General features: G+C 39.2%; 1 long non-coding RNA gene and 1 pseudogene across 1 annotated transcript in view; one reads left to right on the top strand and one right to left on the bottom strand.

Moving 5' to 3' along the window:
* The first annotated feature begins 16497 nt into the window (after positions 1–16497).
* Positions 16498–19649, top strand: LOC107568069 (leukotriene B4 receptor 1-like; annotated as a pseudogene).
* Positions 19650–20089: 440 nt separating this feature from the next.
* LOC107568070 (uncharacterized) overlaps positions 20090–22956 on the bottom strand; it is a 6504-nt gene continuing 3637 nt past the window's right edge. Inside the window, exons 2-4 of the long non-coding RNA XR_001606705.1 lie at positions 21263–21303; positions 20852–21175; positions 20090–20679 (exon numbers count right to left, since the gene is read on the bottom strand). This is a non-coding gene — a long non-coding RNA (uncharacterized lncRNA). The remainder of the gene's footprint in view (positions 20680–20851; positions 21176–21262; positions 21304–22956) is intronic.

Below are 22956 nucleotides of genomic sequence, written 5' to 3'. Positions count from 1 at the left end.
ACGCGCTGCATCTCCCCAGCTCACACCACGCCGAGAACCTCCACATACCACTCCAATGGCTCCTACCACCTGCCCAACCCCAAATTTCCCGCTGTCCTCAAGTTCCACCCTAGTCGTCAGCCTAGTACGGCCGGCCGCTCCCCAGTCGGCCCAGTCAAGGCCGCCATTGACACAAGCCCACCAGTCACCGCAACGACAAGTCCGCCGGCTACCCAGTTCCCCCATAACCAAAGGAGGAGGACGAAGAGAAAAGGACTGTTCTCTGCCTTCATCCTAGCCCCACAGCTCGCTCCAGTGTCGGCTCCGGCCCCAGAGCTCCGGTCCACATACCACTCCAATGGCTCCTACCACCTGCCCAACCCCAAATTTCCCGCTGTCCTCAAGTTCCACCCTAGTCGTCAGCCTAGTACGGCCGGCCGCTCCCCAGTCGGCCCAGTCAAGGCCGCCATTGACACAAGCCCACCAGTCACCGCAACGACAAGTCCGCCGGCTACCCAGTTCCCCCATAACCAAAGGAGGAGGACGAAGAGAAAAGGACTGTTCTCTGCCTTCATCCTAGCCCCACAGCTCGCTCCAGTGTCGGCTCCGGCCCCAGAGCTCGCTCCAGTGTCCCGTCCCCCGTTGAGCCCAGGGAGGGCTCCTCATCCCTAGGTTAGCCCAGGGAGTGATTCGGATCACCAGTTAAGCCCAGGGAGGGCTCCAGTCCCCTGTCAAATTAAAGTTTGGATGATGGATTGATGTACTCGTCTCCCTCTGTTCCTTGCTCCACACTCCACTCAGTAGTGCAACCGTGACAGATAAAGTCAGCATATTGCTTTTTCTACATCAAACTGCTGAGTGGAGTAACCAAATGTCAAAATTTAGAATTTTGTGATTCATGTAATTTTCAAAAGAAATGCTAATCTGACAATACACATAACAGTTTCATTCGTCTCATTTCCTCTGGACATTCATTGGAAAAATAATGATAAAATAATTCTGGAACTGGATCTACTGATGAAGTATACAGTATAATGTTTCCTAAGAATCCTGTTTTTATATAACGCATTCTATCTATCTATGTAAACATTTTAACTGAACTTACAAATATCGGACAAAAAGCTGCCATTTGGATGAAAAAGAGATTTATTGGATGCTACTAGAACTACCAAATCGTCCAGTTATGATATTGCGGTTATTTTCAACTTCAACTCCTTTTTAATAGGATGCAAGTTTCAGACCCAAATATTCAGTCCCACCTAAACATCATCTATTCATAAATGTCACTACTGATGAGTTAGGCATTTATTACTGCATGACCACAGAGGCACCTCCAAAATTCAGCAACGGCACCAGACTTCACATCACTGGTGAGTGAGCATTTAGTAATCAGGCCATATACATATTCATATTAGTGCTTTCAATGTATGGCTATTTTTTTTTCTTACAGAACCAACTCCACTAAGTGCCAGAATCACACTGTGGTGAAGTATGCTGAGCAGAATCATACGGCGGTGAATTATACTTACCAGATTTAGAGACCATTATTATTATTATTATTATAAATTGGCCTGAGATCTGTTATAAATGTTTATTCGTTAATTTCGTTAAGTTGTATGTCATGTACAAACTAAGCTTTAATTCTGGCATAGTCTGCAGTTAATCAAGTAGGGCTCTTTGTGGTCCCACAGTCCCATATGTTTGCGTCAATCAGTGGTGGGCGATTGCACTGATTTTTTCAAAATCAAATTAATCACAGTATTTTTCTACTTAAATGCAACACCAATAAAATGACACTTTGATGTATATTTAGCCATTTATTAACATGGTTGACAATACACTGTTAACAGCAAACATGACACTGACATCCGATTACAAACACTGTTTATGCAAAATTGGGCCATGATTAATACAAATGAATATATATTAATATATGAAAGATGAGTTTATAGTTTTACAAATAAATGAATATAGGAGGCAAAAAATAAATAAATCAAAATACTTGTGTAAAGTCTTGTGAAGGGTGGCAGTATATCACCCTTATTTAACACTTATTTGTCTGAAAATTGTGATGAAATGAATGGGTCAAACTGGAGGAAATGGATGGACTAATTACAGAGTGAGTGAGCTGAGTGGTTTTAGTAAATTTAGATTTAGTTTTTACAAATGTTGTTTGGATATGTATTGTGAAAATAATTTTTTTTTTTCCTAAAATGGATTAAAGGACAATGGTTGTAACAATTTGTTTAGTTTTCATGAATTTAGATCAGTCAGACTTTTATTTTGATGTTCATGTATGTTAAAAGTCTCTTGTAGTTAACTTGTGTATTAAATAGCTATTATGTTTCCGTTGTCATTGCATGTGATGATCGTTATTTCCTGACCATTTTAATCATCTAGTAAAGTCAAGTTTCCTAATATTATACTGTGCTTGGGTTCTTCATGTCTCAAATGTTTTGGTTGAAATATCAAAGAATGAAGTTGTTGTTTTTTTTTCAGTTTGAAAAATGTACTGAAGTACTGTAACAATGCTTAAGCAGTAAAAAAGCAGTAAAAATGCTTCCGACACTGTGTCTGACGCCCCCCCCCCAATACCCTAGAAACTGAATACGACCCTTGCTACACAAAAAGTGATTGCTACAAACATAAAAAACAGTATGCCAGCTAAGAAAAATCTTACTATAAAAAAGACAATTGATGGTAGTTCTCCATTTAGTCCTCCGTGGTTGCCTCTTCCTCTTGGTCTATCTGTTACAAAGCAACAAAGGCAAAGTTAGTAACATTAGTTTGATCAATCACTAACAATGTTGTCAATGAAACTCAGGTTATACACACCTTTGACATGAAGCTCTGTGATGACCTCTTTCTGAAATGTGTCATGTGATGTAATGTCCCTTTTGATGAAACAGTGGTACTTCCTTGCATCAGTTTTTTGAAGACTGCTGAGTTTGATGGAGAAGTTGCCCTTCTTATACTCCTCTGGGAACGTTTCGACTCTGTCCTTGTACTTTGGCTTTTGGTCTTCAGCTATGCTGCCTCCAATGATGTCACACACTTTCTTGCCTTCATCGTCTCTGCAGTGTACTTCAAATACTTCTATTTTGTCTTGAATCTCACTTTCAGGGATCGAACAAAACAAAATAGCAGAGTCTCCAACAAAGCCCTCAACATTTACCCTCACAGGAGCAGAGAAAGCACCTAAAAACAGCAAACACACCGTTCATCATTCTGCATGTGACATGAAGTTTCATTTAAAATGTTTAAAATCTCACCTGTGACATACCGCAGAAACACAGAGATGATGATGTTTATGCACCAACTGTAGAAAGAGAAGATAAAAAGACATCAACAGTTTGCTAACCTAGTTTTAGCCCCCATATCTCAGCAATATTCACACTTATTGCAAAGCAACTGGAATCAAAATAACAACTCTGATAACAACTGTGAGATCTAGAGCTTACCTTGAGGTAATTCACTTTTTTAGTGTCCTGCTCCTTTCTCTTTTGCATGTGTTCCTGTCAGAGTTTTGACAGACTGTACAGCTGATGAGAAAACACAAAGAATTTATCTTGTTGTTGGGAGGAGCAGAATCCACCTGTGACATTACAAGTCACCATTCTACATATAGTACATTATATACTATACTTGATTTTTAAATACCAGTTTATTGGGTACTTTATGATATATGGTTGACATTGTTTTTAAAACTATATTCCAATAATAAGGCAGAGAAATGAAAAAAACAAAACAAACATAGGCTACCTCTGACTGAAAGATCTTTAAAACAATATAGAAATTCAAGGACTTCTGTAAATCCTGGACAAGATGAGCAAGACGAGACAAAATGAGTCAAAGCTTGAAATCCACTTATAGTTCAGTCCCCAAAAGTGCCTTAAATTTGGCATGGAATTTAAAATTGTAAAATGTCAAAGACAGAAAAAAAAGAAAACAAAAAAAAGTTACTGGAATTATAATTACTGCAATGTCCTATGAGAACATTTCCAGTGTAATTTTGTTTTTTTATACTGATAATGTCAGACTTTGTTTCGTGTTTTGTGTGTGTTTTGCTCCCAATGTGCCCTCCTTGCCCATATTTGGTTAGTTTCCTGTTCCTGTCCTGATTATGTTGATTTAATTCCTGTGTTCCCCGTTTATTTCCATTGATCCCAGGTGTGTCGTCATCCCCTCGTCTTGTCATGTGTTTAAATAGTGTTCCCTGCTTTTAGTTCAGTGTCCGCTATTGTTTATGTTGTCATGTGCTACATGAGTTTTCGTTGTTATAATTAATGTCCTCTGGATTTATGTACTCCTCGTCTCCCGCCGTTCCTTGTTCCGCACTCCACTCAGTAGTGCAACCGTGACAGAATACCGATGGAATTTAAAATTGTAAAATGTCAAAGACAGAGAAAAAAGAAAACAAAAAAAAGTTACTGGAATTATAATTACTGCAATGTCCTATGAGAACATTTCCAGTGTAATTTTGTTTTTTTATACTGATAATGTCAGACTTTGTTTCGTGTTTTGTGTGTGTTTTGCTCCCAATGTGCCCTCCTTGCCCATATTTGGTTAGTTTCCTGTTCCTGTCCTGATTATGTTGATTTAATTCCTGTGTTCCCCGTTTATTTCCATTGATCCCAGGTGTGTCGTCATCCCCTCGTCTTGTCATGTGTTTAAATAGTGTTCCCTGTTTTTAGTTCAGTGTCCGCTATTGTTTATGTTGTCATGTGCTACATGAGTTTTCGTTGTTATAATTAATGTCCTCTGGATTGATGTACTCCTCGTCTCCCGCCGTTCCTTGCTCCGCACTCCACTCAGTAGTGCAACCGTGACAGAATACCAGACAAAGAAAAAAGATGACTGCAGCTGAGGACGTGTTGTGGGGTTTGCGGCAGGGTGGTCTTAGGTTGGAGCAATATGTGGAGGGTTTTCTCGAGCTCTCTAACCGGGTGAGCTTGCACGATGCCGCTCTAGGTGCGTGCTTCCTGCTGGGGTTGGATGACGAGATAATCCGCTGCGATCTTCCGATGTGTTTTTTTTTTTTCCCTGATCGAGTTGGTTAATCTCGTGCTGTTCTGATTTAGAAGTGGACGTAAAAAAACTTCCCAAGCCTTGCCATCCAACTCCCGCTGGAACGCGCCACCTCTCCCCAGCTCACACCACGCCAAGAACCTCCACATACCACTCCTACCGCCTGCCCAACCCCAAATTCCCCGCTGTCCTCCGACGCTCCACCCTAGTCGTCAGCCCAGTACGACTGGCTGCTCCCCAGTCAATCCCGCCAGTCTTGGCTCTCTCCTGCCCGCCGGCCGTTCCGATGTCAAGCCCGCCGGCCGCTCTGAAGCTAGGCCTACCGCTGCAAAGGCCACCATTGACGCAAGACTGCCTGTCACCGCAACGACAAGCCCGCCGGCTGCCCAGTTCCCCTGTAACCACAGGAGGAGGACGAAGAGAAAAGGACTGTTCTCTGCCTTCATCCTAGCCCCAGAGCTCGCTCCAGTGTCGGCTCCTCTAACGCTTCTGCTGTGCCTGCTCCTCCAGTGCCAGCTCCTTGTAAGCCCTTCCCAGTTCCCGAGTCTAGCCCAGGGAGGGCTCCGGATCCCCTGTCAAATTAAAGTTTGGATGATGGCTTGATGTAGTCCTCGTCTCCCTCCGTTCCTTGCTCCACGCTCCACTTAGTAGTGCAACCGTGACAATTTATCACTTTTTTTAATTTAATTTTTATTTATTTTTTATTATTATTATAAGTTGGCCTGAGATCTGTTATAAATGTTTATTCGTTAATTTGTATGTCACGTACAAACTTGTGTGGCAGTGGGATTTAATTCCGTCTCTAAACTTTGATTCTGGCATAGTCTGCAGTTAATCAAGTAGGGCTCTTTGTAGTCCCACAGTCCCATATGTGTAAGCCCTTCCCAGTTCCCGAGTCTAGCCCAGGGAGGGCTCCGGATCCCCCGTTGAGCCCAGGGAGGGCTCCGGATCCCCTGTCAAATTAAAGTTTGGATGATGGCTTGATGTAGTCCTCGTCTCCCTCCGTTCCTTGCTCCGCGCTCCACTTAGTAGTGCAACCGTGACAATTTATCACTTTTTTTAATTTTATTTTTATTTATTTTTTATTATTATTATAAGTTGGCCTGAGATCTGTTATAAATGTTTATTCGTTAATTTGTATGTCACGTACAAACTTGTGTGGCAGTGGGATTTAATTCCATCTCTAAACTTTGATTCTGGCATAGTCTGCAGTTAATCAAGTAGGGCTCTTTGTAGTCCCACAGTCCCATATATTTGCATCAATCAGTGGTGGGCGATTGCACTGATTTATTTTTTTTTCAAAATCAAATTAATCACAGTAATTTTCTGCTTAAATGCAACACCAATAAAATGACGCTTTGATGTATATTTAGCCATTTATTAACATGGTTGACAATACACTGTTAACAGCAAACATGATACTGACATCCAATTACAAACACTGTTTATGCAAAATTGGGCCATGATTAATACGAATGAATATATATGAATTTTAATTTAATTCAAGTGTTTTTGTAACTGTGGTCACAACTGTGGTTTCAACTGAAAGATGAGTTTATAGTTTTACAAATAAATGAATACAGGAGGCAAAAAATAAATAAATGTGTAAAGTCTTGTGAAGGGTGGCAGTATATCACCCTTATTTAACACTTATTTGTCTGAAAATTGTGATGACATGATTGGGTCAAACTGGAGGAAATGGATGGACTAATTACAGAGTGAGTGCGCTGAGTGGTTTTAGTAAATTTTGATTTAGTTTTTACAAATGTTGTTTGGATAGGGATTGTGAAAATTAGATTTTTTTCCCCCCTAAAATGGATTAAAGGACAATTGTTGTAGTGTGTTTAGTTTTCATTAGAATTCAGAGTTTTATATTGCTGTTCATGTATGTTAAAAGTCTCTTGTAGTTAACTTGTGTAGATATACTGTAGCTATTATGTTTCCTTTGTCATTGCATGTGATGATTGTTATTTCCTGACCATTTTAATCATCTAATAAAGTCAAGTTTCCTAATATTATACTGTGCTTGGGTTCTTCATGTCTCAAATGTTTTGGTTGAAATATCAAATAATTAAGTTGTTTTTTTTTCAGTTTGAAAAATGTACTGAAGTACTGTAACAATGCTTAAGCAGTAAAAAAGCAGTAAAAATGCTTCCGACACTGTGTCTGACGCCCCCCCCCCAATACCCTAGAAACTGAATACGACCCTTGCTACACAAAAAGTGATTGCTACAAACATAAAAAACAGTATGCCAGCTAAGAAAAATCTTACTATAAAAAAGACAATTGATGGTAGTTCTCCATTTAGTCCTCCGTGGTTGCCTCTTCCTCTTGGTCTATCTGTTACAAAGCAACAAAGGCAAAGTTAGTAACATTAGTTTGATCAATCACTAACAATGTTGTCAATGAAACTCAGGTTATACACACCTTTGACATGAAGCTCTGTGATGACCTCTTTCTGAAATGTGTCATGTGATGTAATGTCCCTTTTGATGAAACAGTGGTACTTCCTTGCATCAGTTTTTTGAAGACTGCTGAGTTTGATGGAGAAGTTGCCCTTCTTATACTCCTCTGGGAACGTTTCGACTCTGTCCTTGTACTTTGGCTTTTGGTCTTCAGCTATGCTGCCTCCAATGATGTCACACACTTTCTTGCCTTCATCGTCTCTGCAGTGTACTTCAAATACTTCTATTTTGTCTTGAATCTCACTTTCAGGGATCGAACAAGACAAAATAGCAGAGTCTCCAACAAAGCCCTCAACTTTTACCCTCACAGAAGCAGAGAAAGCACCTAAAAACAGCAAACACACCGTTCATCCCATATTTCTTTTCAAATTGGATGTGTATCATAGTATTGTATGCAATAATTGTCTCTTAAAGTGATCGCTCCTAATTTACTAGTTGCTGTCAGTGTTCTTAATGTTAATCAAAGAAAATAAAAGAGAAAATCCCTCACTGCTCTTAGCTGAATTACTTTGTAGTTTTAACAAGAATTAATCTATATTTCATTTATATGGAGAAAACTATTCAATGCTTTTTTACATTTGATTTTTCGGTTTCTGTACCTGGACACCTACAAACTTGAAAAAACGTAAACATTGTTTAATTTGTATCTATGCTCTATTTATTCATTTGTGCTGTTTACACAATTTCAAAGGAGGGCCCACAGGTACAGCCTGCACCGGGGCCTCGCAATCCCCAGCTACAGCCCTGACTCCATGCGACCCCATATGGTGCGCACTGTCTACAGACGCGCTCTCACCAGATCTTTGAGCAATGCAAAATGTGCATTCCTCAAAATCATTTCATACACAATTAAACACCTTTTATACAGACCCAGTTTACAGAGCTTTCATTAGCTGTACATGCACTGTTATTCAGAGAAACCTCGCAGCGTGAGGTTTAGTCTAACGTCGACGCTAAAGTGCCTTTTCGGTCTGATCTACTGTAAGTGCGCCTGGTCCGCAGCTCATTTACTACAGCCAGCTCTCACAGTGAATTATTTCCGGTTGCTTCGGTGTTTACCAGACTATTCAGTCAGTCAGTCAGTCAGTCAGTCATTTACAAGACAAATCTCCTCGGCCCCTATTGGAAAAGGTTAATTCAGATCCCAAATCTGGACTTCTACTTCTAGAGAGACAGAAAGAGAGAAGTGTGCCACTCTCAGTTCCTGTGGTAATAAACAATGGAACCAGTACATGATGAATTAAGCATAGCTTAATGTCCATTGCTTATTCCACATCAGTCTTTTGGGCTTTAGTTCAAATCGACAGGCTTTATGTTGGCAGCCCAATATACTTTAAGCTTCAGGCAATATTTGACATGCAGTTTTTGTACTGTAACTTAAAATGGTTAAAACACAATCACTAAAGCAATAACACCAACATCAAACACTGTATAGATAATAATGAAGATCTTACTGTTAAAAGAATAGTTCCATAGGCCATCCAAGATGTAGATAAGTTTGCTTGTTCATCTGATCAGATTTGGAGAAATGTAGCATTACATCACTTGCTCACTGATGGATCCTCTGCAGTGAATGGGTGCCGTCAGAATGAGAGTCCAAACAGCTGATAAAAACATCACAATAATCCACAAGTAATCCACACCTCCAGTCCATCAATTAACATCTTGAGAAGTGAAAAGCTGCATGTTTGACATCAAGCCATTTTTAACTTCAAACCGTTGCTTCCGACTAAAACCATAGGGGCCTCCTAATAATGTACAACAATACACAATAAAACACTATATAAATGCATAATTTATTCATTCATTCATTCATTCATATACCATTGCATGGACTGATGTTATTATCAGCTGTTTGGACTCTTATTCTATTGGCACCCATTCAAAACAATACACAATAAAACACTATATAAATGCATAATTTATTCATTCATTCATTCATATACCATTGCATGGACTGATGTTATTATCAGCTGTTTGGACTCTTATTCTATTGGCACCCATTCACTTCAGAGGATTCATCGGTGAGCTAGTGATGTAATGCTACATTTCTCCATATGCGTACCAGTGGGGAAACAAACTCCTCTACATCTTGGATGGCTATTTTAATTTTTGGGTGAACTGTTCCTTTAAATCTGTCAGGTGTGGTGTGAGCTTCACTTCCTTTCAGTGGTTTGTAGAAAATCGCCCTCTCTGGGTTTCAAAGCTCTGAATTAAAATTCTATCTTAAAGCCTTTTTGAATGCAACCAGATTTCATCATCTCAATGTATTTTAGTTGTGGAAATGACACAAAGATCATCCATCATCTTATCTGTAAGTATTTTATTGAGTACGTTGATTAATTTACTGTCAAACAAGTATACTGTTTCATAAGAAGCCTGTTTTTTTGTACTATGTGTTTTATTTGTATATTTTTAAATTTTTTCAGATCTACTAGTATGGTATCAAGCTGTAGAAACGTTAACGCAACTAACAAATTTGGGACAAAATGTGTCCATAAATTGTGATCTTGATGAAAAGGAGATTTATTGGATGCTACTGAAACTACCAAATCGTCCAGTTATGATATTGCGGTTATTTTCAACTTCACCAACTCCTTTTTACTACTATGTAAGTTTCAGAACCAAATATTCAGTGCAACCTAACAATCGCCTATTCATAAAAAATGTCACTACTGATGAGTTAGGCATTTATTACTGCATGACCACAGAGGCACCTCCAAAATTCAGCAACGGCACCAGACTTTACATCACTGGTGAGTGAGCATTCAGTAATCAGGCCATATGGATGTTCAGTGCTTTGAATGTATGGCTATTTTTATTTTTATTTTTTACAGAACCAACTAAATTACCAGAGTGCCAGAGTCACACTGTGGGGAAGTATGTTGAGCAGAATCATACGGTGGTGAATTATACTGACCAAATTCAGCGACCATGGATGATTATCATCATCTTATCTGGTCTGATGCATGGTATTCTGGTCTTTGTAGTCATTGGTAAGTTCTGTTCTTTAAAGGGGTCATATGATGCGATTGAAATTTTTCCTTTCTCTTTGAAGTGTAATAAGCTGCATACAATCTGTAAAGTTGCGAGTTCTAACACGCCCCCACATGTCTACGTCACGATGTGGGAAGTTTTGCATAATGCCGCCCAAATGTTCACGCAAAGAAAGAAGGCGTAACTTTTATTCTCGCTGTAGTATTGTTGTTGCCGCCACCGCCGCCGCCATGTCATGAAGGCGCTGTGTGCTTCATTGTGAAAGTGAAACTACTTTGCTTGGCCTTCCAAAAGAGGACGATATCCGCTTCGTCATGCCTAGAGCTGATCCATGCTGGTCGCTGAGGAAATACATCAACTTCGCACTGTGGATCGCCAGATCGGCTTTCACCGTGGACAAAGCTGAGTCCTGCCCGGGGTCGTCACATGTGGTTGCCGCAAGCCCGCCGGCCGCTCCTTCGTCAAATCCACCGGCCGCACCGTTCTCAAGCCCGCCGGTCGCCACTCACTCAAGCCCGCCGTGTGTGATGCTGTGTGTTTCATTGTGAAAGCAAAACTACTTTGTTTGGCCTTCCAAAAGAGGACACAACTATAAATCAGTGGTTAAGTTGTATTTACAATGTGCATACATGTCATTACACCAAATACACAAAATAATGTTATTTTTAGCAACATCAACATATGACCCCTTTAATATAATTTTAATTCATTTCATCTATCTGTAAAATATGACCATAATTCTCTTCTCTTATAGGTGTATGTTGCTACGCTAGAGAAAAATTAAAACATCAAGAAACAGATTTAGAGCAGACTCAGTTTATACCTCTGGAACAAGAGCCAAAGACAATGGTAAATAATGCAAAACCATCTCTTTTTTGTTTCCATTTATTTAATTAAGATAACTTGGATTCGTTATCGCTGTTTTTTTCACAAACCAGATACAGATGCATAACATACACTTGCAAATGCTAATATTGATGATTGCCCTGTTGCTCTTTCAGTATACTGAGGTGGTCTTTTCCTTGATGCGTGAAGAGTTTGAACAAAAGTGGTGCTTTTCTCCTGCAGCCCAAATCATAAACAGGAAAGCTTGTTCCTGACCTAATATCAGCAGGTTGCTTATACTTTTGTTTTAAATATAAAGTTTCAAAACATATCTTTACTTGCTCAATGAATAAAAAATAACAGAAATAGACAGCAAAAATGATTTTTTTCTCTCTTTTTTAATAAACAATGGAATCATCCACCTACTTGATGGCTAGCCAAATGCTTCTTTGGAGATGAAACGTAGGCATTGTGGTTGGCCTTGGGCAGACAAGCTCAGTAAAGTTTTTCACACATGGTCACCTGATCACCAGTGAACTGCAAAGCCAGGTGGTTTAACCTCTAACAGTATGAAGCTTTTTTTGTTTTGTAGATATATAGATCGCAGTGTAAACAATCATGTAGAAACAACAACAATCATTCTATCAAACTGTTAAAACCCCGCTGACTTCACTGCCATTCTTTTTTCATTTGAGGTTAAGAAAATCATGTGATGGCGATATGTCTAAAGCAGATGGGAACTCATTACACTTAAGTGACCAACTCAGTGGAACTGAATGGTTTAAGTACTGACCTTAACGTAACACTTTACTTCAGCTAAACCACACTGCAAACACTTCTGAAAAGGAGAGCCAAAGGTTTGCATGCACAGATTTAATGTTGATTATCTTTTAGGAGATAATCAACATTATGTGAACACAAACAAGCAAACCCTCTGAAATGTCCAACTAAATTTTGCACAGAAATGAACCTGCAAAATTCTCATGTTGCTGTCCTTCACACATCAAAACCACACCACTTACAGGAAGTCAGGCTGAACTCTAACCACATTTTGAGATGGTCCTCACTGCAGAATCCAGGGGGCGAGGTTGGATCCAGATCCAACTCCTCCCACATTGCATATACCTAAACCTACCCGTCTCCACCCCTGATCCCTAAACCTACCATCTCCACCCACTAGATGTGGATCCAACCCTGACCCCTGGATCTTTGTTCTGAAGTGAGGGGCTACAGCACATTTTGGCCATTTTGAATGCCAAGAGACAACTAAAAGTTCTATACAAGTACACTCTAAATATATTTGAACACATATATGTTTTGGTCATTTTGTTAAACTTCTTTCAAAGTTTGATCCCTCTACTAAAATGCAATACTATCACTGACCTCCGGGGGCCATCATCTATTCATCTATTTTCTAAACCGCTTATTTTACATAAAGCTATAGGGTTTAAAGAGCCTATCCCAGCATCTCAAGTCATACTGTAGGTATAGGGAAACACCTTGGGTGGTTGGCTAACAGGAGGCAGCATGTTTTATATGTGATGTATCTGTAATTTAGCTGCATATAGACTAGAAGTGATCCACAGAGATGTTTATTAAAATGAAGAGATTGTAACTCTTATGGTCTGTACCCCTAGAAAAAAAAAAGTAAAACTTGATAAGTGCCTCGTTGATGTCAGTGTGCTGTATAATTGACTTACAATTATATAGCACACTGACATCAATCATCAAGTTCAGTCACCAGTCAGTCACCATTGCCAAAGACTCCAAAAGTAAGCGTGTGTTGAAAAAGAGAAGAAATGGTTAAATAAAGTTGTTATTTTTGTTTTCTATTCTAAAGTAGTTCTTGAACTGGAAAGCCCTGCAGTTACTCACTCTGCCTTTCTTGTTTTGTACGCCTGTCCTTTAAAATGAATGAATGTCACCTGGTACCTCACAACCAGTTGCACTCTGAAGCTAAGCAGGGTTGAGTCAGGTCAGTACCTGGGTGGGAGTCTTACCTGACAAAATCAATGATACTGTTGTAGGTGATAGTAAGGTGCACATGGTGATAACATCATGGATCATACTATCCCATTATGTCCCTGTCCTAATGGTGAAGCTTTGATGGTATGTATGTTCGTGTGAAGTCCACTAGGTTTCCCTTTTAGTGACTTTAGATTTCAGAATGCTCTACTTAGGCCAGGTCCACACAGACATGGTCTTCATAGAAGACTACTTCCCACAGTTTTCAACTCTGCCCCTGGAGACCCAGTGTCCTGTAGAGTTTAGCTCCAACCCCAATCAAACATACCTGAACAAACAAGGTCTTCAGGATCATATGAAAATTACAGGCAGGTTGGAACCAGTGGTGTAGTCGGGGCCATACGCAAGTAAACTCTGTATGCTTACTTTTTCCCGTGGGCTGTTTGCTTATTACGACTTCTAAGGATCAATATTTGCGTATACCCTCGGTATACCCACTTGTTTTGCTGCTTTGCAAGTCCGTAATCTAGCTTCCTTTTAATGGTGCCCCATACTGTTGTGTGAAACTCGTGATTCTTTGTTGTAATTGGTGCATTATCACTTCTGTCAGTCTATCCCCAAATATAGTTCAGGCCCGGTTTTACGGGGGTAACAGTGAAAGCAAAATCTAAAGAAAGCAAGAGCACCCGCAGTTGAAGCGGTAATAAACAGATTTGGCAAACTATCTAGTGCGCGTTTGGGTTTGCGCTCCGGAGAGCGTAACATGTTTCCATTTACATTTTTACAGCGTTGAGCAATGTAGCCAATCACATACATATCTGTTGATTTATTGAATGCAATGACCAATCAGAGGCGTTAAAGTTAGAAAAAAATATGTACAATACATTTTAACAGGCATAATTAAGTGTGAAAATAACTGAAGGAAAAATCTATTTGCTTATTCTTTTTTTGGTTTCTGTAGCCTACCCAATATTTAGAAAAATTACAAATGCTATGAAAATGTAGGTATCGGTATCAAAGAGTACCAAAAATAAAAGTATTGGTATCGGACTCATTCTAGGAAAAGTGGTATCGGTGCATCCCTATTAAAAACGGTTTCACAACTTCCAGAAACATATCTTTCAGTAGATTAGTAGGTATAGGGTCTCAAACATGTTTTTGATTTAGCAGATTTGACAAGTTTCAATCATAGGTGTTAAAGTTAGAACCCATTCAACGCTTAAAACCCTGAGTTTTTTCCAGTGCTCAGTTCTGCAAGCTCAAGAACCGTCTTATTGTAACGATGTAAATAAAAGATTAATTGTGAAGTATAGATATATTCATTGATTATAACAGAACTTTGTGAGATCGCGATCAGCTAAGACAAGTGACAGGTTTTTAGGGCGCATTTCTGCACGCTTTATGTAGGCTATGTAAATTGTTATCCATTCGGTACCTATTTGTATAAAACTTTTTTTTTTTCACGCTACACGCTGGAAAATCCTCTTGCAGAGGACAATTCCCTTCCTAAATTGTAAAATTAACTATATTTTTTAATGTATAAAACCCCACTTATGCTGTGTGAGAAAAATGTTGGGCATCATATTATAAGTATAAATATAAATAATTTTTAATTTAGCTAATTATTGTCTTTTAAATTTCCACTGTGCTAAAGCCAAAGCAAATTTTAAGAAAATATTATCTGGAAATATTCATTGCATATTAAGTTTTTTTTTTCTACCCACTTGCATAAAATAAAACATTCAATTCAGATTTATCTGTAAAACACTTTTCACAATGAATATAATTCCAAAGCGACTTGTTGAAATTATATATGGAACTGTAATGCGGTCAACAGACCTGGAACAACCTGGAAGTCTACTATCTGTCAACCAATTTTAGAGTGCACTGCATTAATATTACTAAATTAATATTAAACTGGGTAATAGTAAACCACTTTTTTCTTTAGGACTACACCACTGGTTGGAACGTATCCAAGACTGGGTCTACAAAAAACAGCCTTCATTACTCTTAGCTAAGAGCACAATTTGGGACAAGGTCTTGAACAGGGACAATATATTGTAAAAAATGGCACTGTTCTTTGGGAGAGATCCTGACTCTCTGCACTCTCAGAGAAAATGCTTGTCACTGGTACAATACCCCAAAGGTAACCTTTGTACCTTTTCAATGCCTAAAGCAGGGGTTATCAACTCTGGCCCTCGAGGTCCACTTTCCTGTAGAGTTTAGCTCCAACCCGAACAAGCTAATCAAGGTCTTCAGGATTACTAGAAAGTTATTGGCAGGTGAGTTTTATCAAAGTTGGAGCTAAACTCTGCAGGAATATGGACCTTAAGGATCAGAGTTGAGAACACCTGGCCTAAAGGGTGCAAATTAGCACTTTACATGTACACATTTGGCAGACACTTTTATCCAAAGCAACTTACATTGTATTCAAGGTAGACATTTTATCAGCTCATGTATTACAACTGGCCATCCGTCAAGAGTGTTTCAATGCCTTCGGCAGAAGACCCTGGGATAGACTCCAGCATCCATGCAACCCTACATAGGACAAACAGGTTGCAGAATAGACGGTTGAATTCCATGGAAATCAAACCCATGACTTTGGTGATGCTAGCACCATGTTCTACTGTTTGAGCTAAATAAACTACAAATATGCACCCTTTAGGAGTAGAAAAGGTACACAGGTGTTCCTGTGATGGTACTACCCCAGTGACAAGCTGGTGTACCTCTAAAGGTTCGATTTTCCCACATTTTTCTGACAGTGTGTGGTTGTAAAAAATCCCATGGTGTTTCTTGTTAAGAGTAGATGTGTGACTTTTGGTGTCCTGGTCAAACTGACCTTTGGTTTCAGTAGCAGTATCCACACAAATGCTATAAAATTGTAAGGAAGTAATTTTACCACTCCTTTGCTTTCCTCAGTTTCTTTTTGCATATCCCTCATCTGATAAATATGTGTTCAATCACTTGTGTTCTTTCTCTCTGTGTAACATGTTAATGGCCCTTTGACAGATGGCTGGCATTGAATGTGTTTGCTATGATGGGCATGTCTAGTCAAATATAAAATAAAATATAATTTTGGTAATTCAGAAGTCTATCAATGTATACCTGTACTAATGCACAATAAATAGTTCAGTCTCTATTGATGTTGCTGCAGGTGACATTTTGAAGTCGAGAGTTCCTCAGACGACTGTTGTTCTCTAAGAAGGTACCACTCTCTTCTCGCACTCAATCTCATACAATGTCCAACCACTTTCTCACCAACACCACCAACTCTGGAATGAACAATGTTACTGACACAGCCGTGAGACGTAGCGCTGGGTCAATCACAGGAGCTGTGATCCTCTGCCTTTTCCTACCTATTGGTGTCTCTGGAAACCTCTTGATCATTTGGAGCATGCTGGCTCATACCCGCCACCGTTCCATCACAACCCTCCTGATCCTAAACCTAGCCTTTGCAGATAAGTTCTTGATGTTTTTGATGCCTTTTTTCATTGTTTATTTGTTAAGACGCAACTGGATTTTTACCCTGCCACTTTGTAAGATTCTGCTGTACCTCTGCAGTGCCAACATGTACGCTTTAATATTTTTGATAACGCTAATGAGTCTGCACAGGATGGTGGCTGTAGTTTGGTGGAAACATGTTGGTGTCCTGACAGACCGGAGGGTGATCATTCGGGTGTTGATAGGGCTGTGGATTTTTGCTTTGGGAATATCAGTACCTAACTCTGTTTTCTGGACCACTTTCTGGAGTGAGCAAGAGCCAAAGTTTTTAATGTGTGCTCGTAAACATCCACTGCCACAAGATGTGAGTTATGTTTGCCGGATAAACATTTACAAACGAATAATATTTAGTAACAATTAAAAAGAATAGTAACTCAATGTATGCATATAGCAATGTGGGGCAGTACATGTGAAAGTAGCAATGCTACTAACTTAACTATGTTTAAACCACAGTAGCTCAGATGTTCACTGTTGCTTTTCCAATAACTAGCTATTTTTAGTAGTGCTGTAGTGTGTCAAAATGCTATATCACTGTTTTAAGTAAAAAAATGTACAACTGAATTGCACATGTAGCCTCACAGCTGAGATTTCTGATGCAATGGTCCGATTTTAGCTTTTGTGTTTTAGAGCGGAATTGTCATAGAAGGGTAAACACTACAGTAAACTCCACTGCAATATCTTTTCCTAGTCTAAAGACAAAAATCAATGTTAATGACACAATGTTAATGTCTGCTCTAGCTATAGACACATAAGGCCTAGTAGAAAGTAGAAACTAGCTAGCTAGCAAGAAACCTGGTGGAAGCAGAGGCATCATAGTTTATTTATCTGTAATGCATTCCACTTCAGTGAACTCGGAAGTGTGAAAAGGGTCTGTGATCAAACACAATCTACTAGAATGTCTCACTCTTTGAATTATTACTAGCTAATAGTCCATTAGTAATCGGACTGATAGCTCAGTCAGACTGAAAGAGGCTCCATGCAAACACTTCAATATATCTAGTTGAGCTCAATTTTAATTAAATTTCCATTGGATTGAAAAGTTTGGTGTAAACCTGAAATAATACCAGCAAGAGGAAAAAAACTGCTCAGTGGACGATACTGAATATTAACTAAATATTAGATTAAAGCTCATGGGAGATTTATATGTCAGCTTTCTTTTTAGATATAGCAAAAAATATTATTATACTCACAGTAGGTCATTACATTATTATATTATATATTATATTATATTATATTAGTATTATCACACTCGTATCGTACAGTTTTGAACGTGCTGACTAGGCACTGCACATGTGCTGAATTTTAATGTAATGCGCATGAATATGTGAATCAGGTTGCGTGGTTTAGGGTTTATAAAAATTGTTTTAAATGATACTGCAGCACTGTTTGGAAGTTCTGCTGGGTTTCTTGATGCCGTATGGACTGATCATAAGCAGTTATATGTGTATCCTGTGCAGAATTCGCAAGACGCGGTTTCGTAGGCACATCCGAAGTGAGAAATGAGTGAGAAAAGTGAGAAAAACACTCATCCTGGTGATTATCATCACCTTTGGCTTGACCTGGCTTCCTTTCCACACCATGAATATGCGTAGACAGCAATGCAACTGGCACGTTGAAGGCCCAGAAAGGTAGTAAGGACATCGATAAAATAGTCCATGTGACATCAGTGGCTCAGCCTTAACGTTATGAAGCTACGAGAATACTTTTTGTGCGCAAAGAAAACAAAAATAACAACTTTATTTAACACCATGGTGGAGGTGTGTGTGCACAGCTTGACTGAAACACATCAGTCAGGGGGGGGGATAAGTTAAACAACTAATTTACATTCAGAGGCTTCAGCTCCATTATCACCTTCATCAGCAGCTGCATAAACCCTGTTCTCTACACCTTTGCTGGAAAGTCATACATTAAACGTGAAGGCCTGGCCTTCATGGCACGGCTGTTCGAGGGTTCAACACTGCAAAAAAATGGCTTATCTTACTTAGTATTTTTGACTTGTTTCTAGTCAAAATATCTAAAATATATTATTCTTAAATCAAGATACTTTTACTAGATAAGCCAAATGACTTAAGATATTTAGTCTTGTTTCCAGGGGGAAAAAAAACTAAATTAAGCGCATTTTTGCTTAAAACAAGTGACATTATCTGCCAGTGGGGTAAGTAAAATACTCTTGTTTTAAGAATATTTTACTTACACCACTGGCAGATAATTTTCGAGTCCATGCGAAAGAACTGGCAGAATCAGAAAAATCAGGATCAAGAGAGACCTAAAAGACAGAGTCTGATTTCACCACAAGCTATTATGCTGATTTGAACATTTGAGAAATGGGAAGGAACATGTTGGGCTTGTTTTTGGGTCTTGGCATTTTTCTTTATACATTTGTATATATGAGACTGAATGATGCTGTTACTGGGAAACAAAAGGGCAAGTTCACTTAAGTGAATTTACAGAACCACTTTCTTTAAGATAAATTTCATTTTGTTTGATAATTTGTTATATAATGCAAATACATTGTTAAGTTGGTCTCAAGATTTAGGTTCGGTTTTTATCCAGTAGAGGGTGCCACACAACAGAGAGACAAAGGCCTATACAAACAACTCAGAAAGAGGCTAGTGGAGCAGAAATGTTTGTCATTATGACAGAAATGACAAAATTCACTATTTTTATTTGTTGTTATAGCTTTGAGCAAAACCTTACTATATTTTGTTATTTGCTATTCTGAAAACAAATGCTTTCTTTGTTAAATTTATCTTGTTTTAGGGATGTTAAACACTTTTGCAAACATGTTTGTGGTGCAAACTGTATGTTTGACACAAGTGTGCTATGAGCACATCTGCGACTTTCCCTGAGGATTTTGTATATAGAGGTAAATGCGATTTTGCCAAGTAGGACATGTTTCCTATAGATCAACATCCTTGTTGGTCCCGGAACAACATCCCTATCAATCAGACTTCAAGGTTGGGTTTAGAGTTAGGCATGAGTTAAGGACTTGAACTCTATTTTGATCAACTTATTTTCCTCTGGTTTTAGGGCTAGGTTACGGTTTAAGTTGGTATGGTGTGGTATTCAGGTTAAGACTCTTCTTTGACTGAAATGTTTGCTTGTTTTTCCTAAAGCCTGGTAAAGAAGTTGTATGTTAAACTATTACCTGTGAAACTTCCTGTAAGATTTTGGAATGGAAGGTCACGATTTGTTAATATAATAAATGAAGACACCTGAAGAGACTTCACATTTTATTCTACAATAAAAATTGATGTGATGTTTGTGCACATTTTTATGTGTTTTGTTTAGTGCACATTGTGCACAAACATTATTTAAATGATGTGCTATCAGGAATGAACAAATCACATTTGATTAATAATGTGTGGTTCTAATTTAAACATGAAACAATACATAAGGAATACAAAATAATTTTAATATTGGCAAACACTACATGACCAAAGAACTAATTCTTTCACTAATTCAAAGAACACAGAATTAAATCAGGAACATACTGACCAGCTTGTTTGTCCTTTAGGTACAGCAAAAACATTTTTTATTATATCTTTCAGTCTCATTCTGTTATAAAATAAGAACAATGCAATTCATTCAGCAAGAATGTAACAGCACCAAACGAAAGAACCAAAGAAAGATGTAACAATTCAGCTAGTAGACAATAATCACAAATGTTACAGAAAGTGAAAAGTGAGTTTTGGACCTGTTTGTCATTTATATCACTGCTGCTTGTTCTTCTGTCATGACAGAAGAAAATTAGGCAGCTTGAATTCTTTTTCTTAAAAGAAACAGGCAATTACAAGTAATACAAAGGCAATGATAGTAGCATATCTTGTCCGATGAAGGACAGGGGATGGATTCTTCACACTGTCTTCTCCTTGGCTTTCTTGTTCAATGGATTTGTTTCCTTTTTCTGCTGTTGATTCTGCAACAAAACAGTAAAGAAAAAACAAAATCACTGCACTGTGATAAAAACAACAGATCAGTCATTAATTTATATCCAGCAGCATTCAGACTGGAACATCACTAGCTGGTCAAATACTCATTGTATTCAGAATTTATAAAACATTTGAATTAAAACTAACCAGTTTACACACCATTGATGAGCAACAGAATAGTATGAAGATCAGATGAGCATGTGATGTAACAGATGTATTTTCCTGCATCTGTGTGTTGAAGATTGTTGAGTTTGATGGAGAAGTTTCCTCTCTTATATTCCTTTGGGAACGTTTCAGCTCTGTTCTTGTACTGTGGGTCCTGTCCCAATTCTGAATCTTTACCCTTGATTATACTATATATAATATCATCATTATTGCGTCTCCAATGCACATCACTGTCTTGAAGTTTATGATCATCTTTGGAAGAACATGGAAGGACAACAGAACGGCCAATAACACCCTCTACTGTGACCTGCAGAGACACTGAAATCATACTTTTATTGTAAAGTCAGTCATTTATACATGCAGAATTCATTTAACTCTCAAATGTAGTTTTGTTAAGGTGCTCACCTGTGTTTATACACAATAAAATTACACCGATGAAGCAGCAACTGCAGAAACAAAGGATACAAAAGCAGTAGATGATACTAGTAATGCCAACATGAGTTTGATTCCCATGTGACACAAATGAGGTAAGATGTTCTCCCACCTTCTCAGTATGTTTATTAATAAAGGGAAATACTCTTAACAATGTTGATGATCACACATTTAGTCATTGGAAAACACTTGTGTCTGTGAATTTATTTTATGTGGATATTAATGTTTATACAGTATGCTTGATATTTTATGTTTATTTGTGAATGGAAGGTTTGAGGTTTGCAGGTGGTAATCACAGGAAAGGAGTCAAGACAGAGGAAATAATGAGGTGAACAATGAGGACGGCAGACAACCAGTGTGTTTGTGTGTGAGCTTGAAACAATCCTTGATGAAGAGATGATTGACAATGAGTGATCAGCACAGAGAGTCTGGTGTGACATGCTGGTGAGGGAGGACAGAGGGAAACCCTGACAGTATAGCCGAGGACCCAGGATGGCACAGCTGGTCTGAAGGGCAGAACTCAGGCGGCACCTGGGGCTTGGAAGACCGTAGTCGAGTCGGAGTGATTGAGGACAATAGTGGAGTCGAAGGGAAAGCGGAACCTGGTGGGGCCGAAGGGGCGGAGGGCTGAGAAGCAGCCAGAGGCCTGGAAGCCCGTGGTGGATCCAGGGTGATGCCCAAAGCATCAAGGCAGAGCTGGAGGAATGAGAGAGCCGATGAACTCGATGAAACCAGCGGGGTGAAGGAGCTTTGAATGGCCAAAACAAGGAAACTTGGGATGGCCCCCATGGCTGAGATGATGAAAACTTGGAACAGCCTCTATGGCCAAGAAAAGTTAACTTGGGATGGCCTCTGTGGCCAAGACAAGGAAGCTCAGGGACTGGACGGAACCAATGGAGATGAAAAGGCTTAAAGGTTGGATGAAATCAACAGGAGAGGAAGGACTCCAAAAAGAACCAGGACATCAAGCCAGCAGGACTTGACCGGCAGAGTAGAAAGAGGTTAGAGGGCGGAGACAAGTGTGGGAACTGGTTCTGTGGCATGCAGGTCAATAAGCCACTCTAGCTCAACTTGGTGGCAGGCTCAGGCTCTGGGACAGACATTGTGGCAGGCTCCTCTACATCTTTGGCATGGGCTCTGGGTCTGTGGCAGGTATGGGCTCTGGAATGGGAGGAAGGTCAGTGCTGGACGACGGCAGTTTCAGAATTGGAGCAGGTGTGGTGATGAGTACTGAAGGTGACAGGGGTTTTGGGAAGACTCCTCCACCACATGCAAGGTGTATGATGATCCACATACCCATAGGGTGTTATCAATTCATTCCACCAGTGGCCGATGAACCTTATTCATAAGCAGCATCTGGTAGAGGATGTCATCTAAGTATTTGGGATTGAGAGCTTCATAATTCTTGCATGACTTGTGATACAGATCCAAAAACTCATTCACATACTCCTCCAGTGAGCAGACATTTTGTAGTAGACAGTCCTTGTGAGTTGAACATGAAAACCCCACTGAATTCACTGTTGAGGTCTGCTATTCTGTCACAGACTTATGGCAGGACAGAAGGTGAGGGAAAAGAGAGGGAAACTGTGACATTGTTCTGACTTCTAAATGAGATACAAATCTGAACAACTAGTGAACCTAGCTGTTGTAGTTATTATACATATATA

The sequence above is a fragment of the Sinocyclocheilus grahami genome, unplaced genomic scaffold (genome assembly GCF_001515645.1).
Source record: "Sinocyclocheilus grahami isolate Dianchi unplaced genomic scaffold, SAMN03320097.WGS_v1.1 scaffold1211.1, whole genome shotgun sequence".
Taxonomy (NCBI): Eukaryota; Metazoa; Chordata; class Actinopteri; order Cypriniformes; family Cyprinidae; genus Sinocyclocheilus; species Sinocyclocheilus grahami.
The sequence above is the reverse complement of the archived record's forward strand: the minus strand, read 5'-3'. Positions and strand labels throughout refer to the sequence as shown.